This window comes from Battus philenor, unplaced genomic scaffold (genome assembly GCF_028537555.1).
Source record: "Battus philenor isolate CCGP_79_NKW_IND1 unplaced genomic scaffold, ilBatPhil1.0.hap1 SCAF_109, whole genome shotgun sequence".
Taxonomy (NCBI): Eukaryota; Metazoa; Arthropoda; class Insecta; order Lepidoptera; family Papilionidae; genus Battus; species Battus philenor.
The window spans coordinates 1-6,582 of record NW_027181672.1 but is presented as its reverse complement, the minus strand read 5'-3'; the positions used below and the strand labels follow the sequence as shown (position 1 = coordinate 6,582).

Genomic DNA, 6,582 nt, shown 5'->3' with positions numbered 1-6,582 from the left:
ATAATTTTGGCTTTTTTAGTAAAGATACCTATATATTTTGTTCATTTATGACTTCCTAAGGCTCATGTAGAGGCTCCGGTTTCAGGTTCAATAATTTTAGCTGGAATTATGTTAAAATTAGGAGGTTATGGACTTTTACGAATTATAATTCTTTTTCAAAAAATTGGAATAAAATTTAATTTTATTTGAGTAGTTATTAGATTATTAGGTGGTTTATTTATTAGATTAAATTGTTTTTGTCAAGTTGATATGAAATCTTTAATTGCTTATTCGTCAGTAGCCCATATAAGATTAGTGATTTGTGGTATTATAACTATAAATTACTGAGGTTATGTAGGTTCTTATATTATAATAATTGGTCATGGTTTATGTTCTTCAGGAATATTTTGTTTAGCTAATATTAATTATGAACGTTTACAAAGACGAAGATTATATATTAATAAGGGGATAATAAATTTTATACCTTCGATAAGATTGTGGTGATTTTTATTAATATCCTCAAATATAGCAGCTCCACCTTCAATAAATTTAATGGGAGAGATTAGATTAATTAATAGAGTAGTAGGATGATCTTGATTATCAATAATTACTTTGATTATGATTTCTTTTTTTAGAGCTGGTTATAGATTATATTTATATTCTTATACACAACATGGAAAATATAATTTAGGAATTTATAGATTTTATACAGGGGTATCACGGGAATATTTAATATTAATATTACATTGATTACCTCTTAATGTTTTAGTTTTAAAAATTGATTATTTTTTTATTTGATTTTATTTAAATAATTTAAATATAAAATATTGATTTGTGGAGTCAAAAATATGAAATTTCATTTTAAATCATTAAAAGATATTCTATTTGTTTTATTAGATTTTTTTTTTTATTTTTTTTTAGAATAATAAGTTTTTTTTTTATAATATATTTTATTATGGAGAATTTAACTTTATTTTTAGAGTGGGAAATTATTTCTTTTAGGTCTATAAGAGTAGTAATGTCTATTTTATTGGATTGAATATCTTTATTATTTTTAATATTTGTTTTAATAATTTCTTCTTCTGTAATTTATTATAGAGGAAGATATATACATTCAGAGTTAAATTTAAATCGATTTATTATTTTAGTTTTATTATTTGTATTATCGATAGTTTTATTGATTATTAGACCTAATATAATTAGAATTTTTTTAGGATGAGATGGGTTAGGTTTAGTTTCATATTGTTTGGTAATTTATTATCAAAATATTAAGTCTTATAATGCAGGAATATTAACTGCTTTATCTAATCGTATTGGAGATGTAATAATTTTAATGGTTATTGCTTGAATAATAAATTATGGTAGATGAAATTATATTTTTTATTTAAATTTTATAAATAATGATTTTATAATAAAATTTATTAGATTTTTATTAATTATTGCAGCTATAACAAAGAGAGCTCAGATTCCTTTTAGATCTTGATTACCTGCAGCAATAGCAGCTCCTACTCCAGTATCGGCTTTAGTTCATTCTTCTACTTTAGTTACTGCTGGCGTTTATTTATTAATTCGATTTAATATGATGTTAGTTGATATAATTTTTTTAAAGTTTTTATTAGTTTTATCAGGGTTAACTATATTTATGGCTGGTATTTCTGCTAATTATGAATTTGATTTAAAAAAAATTATTGCTTTATCTACTTTAAGACAATTAGGATTAATAATAAGAATTTTAAGAATAGGATTAGCTGATTTAGCTTTTTTTCATTTATTAACTCATGCTATGTTTAAGGCTTTATTGTTTATATGTGCGGGTGTTATTATTCATATAATAAATGATATTCAAGATATTCGTTATATAGGAGGAATTAGATTTTATATTCCTTTAACTTCATTATGTTTAAATATTTCTAATTTAGCTTTATGCGGTATTCCTTTTTTAGCTGGATTTTATTCAAAGGATTTAATTTTAGAAATAGTTAGTATAAGAAATTTAAATATATTAATTTTTTTTTTATATTATTTTTCTACTGGTTTAACTATATTTTATACTATTCGTTTATTATTTTATTTAATAATTAATGATTATAATTTATTAGTAGTTTATAATTTATATGATGAGGATTATATAATATTAAAGAGAATATTTATATTATTAGGAATAAGATTAGTAGTAGGAAGAATATTAAGTTGATTAATTTTTAATTATCCTTATTAATTTATTTACCTTTTAATATAAAAATAATAGTAATTTATGTAAGAATATTAGGATTATTAATAGGATATTTAATTAGAAATATAAAAATTTATTCTGTGAATAAATTTTTAATAACTTATAGTTTAAGAAATTTTTTATGTTTAATATGATTTATACCTAATTTATCTACTTATGGTTTAAATTATTATTTTTTAAAATTAGGTCAAAATATTATAAAAAATATTGATATGGGATGAAGAGAAATTTATAGAGGTCAAGGTATATTTGATATTATTAAAAATTATTCTGTTTACTATAATTTTTATCAAATAAATAATTTTAAAATTTATTTATTTAGTTTTATTTTATGAATATTAATTATATATTTAATATTTTTAATTTAATTAATTTAAATAGCTTATAAAAAGAGCATAATATTGAAGATATTAGGGAGATTATTAAATCTTTAAATATTTATAAAAAATTTTTTTTTATTTTTACAATGAAAATGTAATGTTTTAATAATAAACTATATAAATAGAAATATTAATGGTTATTAACCACTATAATTTAAGTTAGTAGCTTAATTTTTATATTTCATAATTTAATTGGAATTTTTTATTCAATAATATCATTAACAGTGATATACCTCTATTTTGGTTTCAATTAATTATTTAAATAAGGAGTTATTAACTCTTTCTTTTAAGTCGAAATTAAATGCAATATTTGCTTCTTATTTAAGATAAATTAAAAATTAATATTTTTTGAATGCAAATCAAATGTTTTTTATAAACTATAATCCTAATTTGTTCAATTAAGTATATTTTGATTTCATTCATGATAAAGTCCAATTAATAATATAATTAAAAAAAAAAATCTAATTTTTATTATTGTAGAAAAATTTACTAAGTTAAAACAATTAATTAAAGGGAAAATTAATGCAATTTCAATATCAAAAATTAAAAAAATTATAGTAATTAAAAAAAAATGAAGAGAAAATGGTATTCGTGCAGAAGATTTGGGATCAAATCCACATTCAAATGGAGAATTTTTTTCTCGATCTATAAATGATTTTTTTGATAAGATTAAGGATAAAAGTATTAAAATATTAGAAATTAATATAATTATAATAGTTAATGTTAATAATAAATTAATTATTTATATTAAATTAAATTAAACTTTTTGATTGGAAGTCAAATATACTAAATATATTATATAAATAAATTAGTTTCCTCATCAATAAATTGAAATATAAAGGAATAATCATACTACATCAACAAAATGTCAATATCATGCTGCTGCTTCAAATCCAAAATGATGATTATTAGAAAAATGGAAATTTAAATGACGGATAAGACAAATAGAAAGGAAAATTGTTCCAATAATTACATGAAGTCCATGAAATCCTGTTGCTACAAAAAAAGTAGAACCATAAATTCTATCTGCAATAGAAAAAGAAGCTTCAAAATATTCATATGCTTGTAGAATAGAAAAATAAATTCCTAATATAATAGTAATAAATAATCCTTGAGTTATTTGAGAAAAATTATTTTCTATAATTGCATGGTGAGCTCAGGTGACTGTAATTCCTGAGGTAATTAAAATAATTGTATTTAATAATGGAATTTGAAAGGGGTTAAATGGGATAATTCTAAAGGGAGGTCATATTGCCCCAATTTCAATATTAGGTGAAAGACTACTATGAAAAAAAGCTCAAAAAAATGAAATAAAGAAAAATACTTCAGAGATAATAAAAAGAATTATTCCTCATCGTAAACCTTTTGATACAAATAAAGTATGTTTACCTTGGAAAGTACCTTCTCGACAAATATCTCGTCATCATTGATATATTGTTAATAAAATAATTATGTAGCCTAAAATTATTAAATTTATGTTAAAATTGTGAAATCATTTAATTATTCCTGTAACTAAAGTTATTACTCCAATGGATCCTGTTAAAGGTCAAGGACTAAAATCTACTAAGTGGTAAGGGTGATTATTGTGTATTGTCATTAATTAGTTTCACTAGAATATAATGTTCTAAGAATAGAAATTACATAAGATTGAATAATTGCAACTGCTGATTCAAGAATTAATAATAAAATTTGAATAAAAATTAGAAAAATTAATATATAGGAAGGTATATTAATTCCAGTATTTCTTAATAATGTAAGAAGAAGATGACCTGCAATTATATTAGCAGTTAGTCGAACTGCTAATGTTCCTGGTCGAATAATATTACTAATTGTTTCAATTAATACTATAAAAGGTATAAGAATACTAGGAGTTCCTTGAGGAATTATGTGAATAAATATATGTTGGTAATTATTAATTCAACCATATAGTATGAATCTTAATCATAATGAAAGGGAGATAGAGAGAGAAATTGTTAAATGACTTGTTCTAGTAAAAATATAAGGAAATAGTCCTAAAAAATTATTAAATAAAATAAAAGAAAATAATGAAATAAAAATAAAAGTTGATCCATTAAATCTATTAGGACCTAATAAAGTTTTAAATTCATTGTGTAATTTATTAAGAATTAAATTTCAAAAAACAAATTTACGATTGGGAATAAATCAAAATGAATATGGAATAATAATTAAACCAATAAAGGTTCTAATTCAATTTAATTGTAGATTAAATAAATTAGTTGAAGGATCAAAAATTGAAAATAAATTACTTATCATTTTCAGTTAAAATTTTTTTTAATATTTTTATTTTGATTATTATTAAAATTATTTTTATTTAAAAAAATATAATAATTTATAATATTAAATAAAATAAAGATACAAATAAAAAAAAAAAAAGATAAAATTCAATTAATGGGTATTATTTGAGGAATAAAAGAATATTACTTTAGTAATAATATAAATTTGACATATTTATGTTATAAATTTAACTAATTCTTTCATTAGAAGTAATTGCTAATTTACTATTAAGTGGTTTAAGAGACCAATACTTGCTTTCAGTCATCTAATGAAGAATAATTATTAATTCAATTAATAAAATTTTTAATAGAAATTCTTTCAATTACAATAGGTATAAATCTATGATTTGATCCACAAATTTCAGAACATTGACCATAAAAAATTCCTGGGCGATTAATATAAAGATTTCCTTGATTGAGTCGACCAGGATTAGCATCAATTTTAACTCCTAGAGAAGGGATAGTTCACGAATGAATTACATCTGTTGCTGTAATTATAATACGAATTTGATTATTTATAGGTAAGACAATACGATTATCAACATCTAATAAACGGAAATTTTTTATTTCTGAATTATTATATTGAATTATATAAGAATCAAATTCAATATTATTAAAGTCAGAGTATTCATAGCTTCAATATCATTGATGGCCAATAGATTTTAAGGTGATTAATGGATTATTAAGTTCATCTAATAGATATAAAAGACGAAGAGAAGGTAAAGCTACAAAAATTAGGGTGATAGCTGGAATGATTGTTCAAATTAGTTCAATTATTTGACCTTCTAGTAAAAATCGATTAATATAATTATTAAAAAATAAGTTAATCATTAAATATCTAACTAAAATAGTAATTATAATTAAAATAACTAAAGTATGATCATGAAAAAAAATAATTTGTTCTATTAGGGGAGATGCTCCATTTTGGAGATTAAAGTTAGATCAGGTTGCCATTTCTAAAAAAAGGATAATCCTTTATAAATGGGGTTTAAATCCATTACATATAATCTGCCATATTAGAAATTTCTTAAAATAGGAAGTTCATTATAAGAATGTTCTGCTGGAGGTAAATTTTGCAGTCATTCAATAGAAGATGATATATTAAGGGAGAATAAATAAATTATTCGTTTATTAATTATTGATTCTCAAATAATTAATATTATTATTATTATAGATAATAAAGAAATATAAGAGCCAAAAGAGGAAATGATATTTCAAGAAATGAAACTGTCAGGATAATCAGAATATCGACGAGGTATTCCTGCTAATCCTAAAAAATGTTGAGGAAAAAAGTTAAATTTACTCCAATAAATATTGTAAAAAATTGAATTTTTAAAAGAAAAGGATTAAGGGAAAGACCTGAAAATAAAGGATATCAGTGAATAAATCCTCCTATAATTGCAAATACAGCTCCTATAGATAAGACATAATGAAAATGAGCTACTACATAATAAGTATCATGAAGGGAAACATCAATAGATGAATTTGCTAAAATTACACCAGTTAATCCTCCAACAGTGAAAAGAAAAATAAATCCTAAACTTCATAAAATAGAAGGACTGTAATTAATTTGTGTTCCATGTAAAGTGGCGAGTCAACTGAAAATTTTAATTCCCGTAGGTACGGCAATAATTATTGTGGCTGAGGTAAAGTAAGCTCGAGTATCAATATCTATTCCTACTGTAAATATATGATG

At 21.4% G+C, this 6,582-nt stretch overlaps 2 pseudogenes; one reads left to right on the top strand and one right to left on the bottom strand.

Moving 5' to 3' along the window:
* The first annotated feature begins 6 nt into the window (after nt 1–6).
* On the top strand, nt 7–2,584 carry LOC137928283 (NADH-ubiquinone oxidoreductase chain 5-like; annotated as a pseudogene).
* An 812-nt stretch (nt 2,585–3,396) lies between these two features.
* Nucleotides 3,397–5,015, bottom strand: LOC137928299 (ATP synthase subunit a-like; annotated as a pseudogene).
* Nucleotides 5,016–6,582: the final 1,567 nt, after the last annotated feature.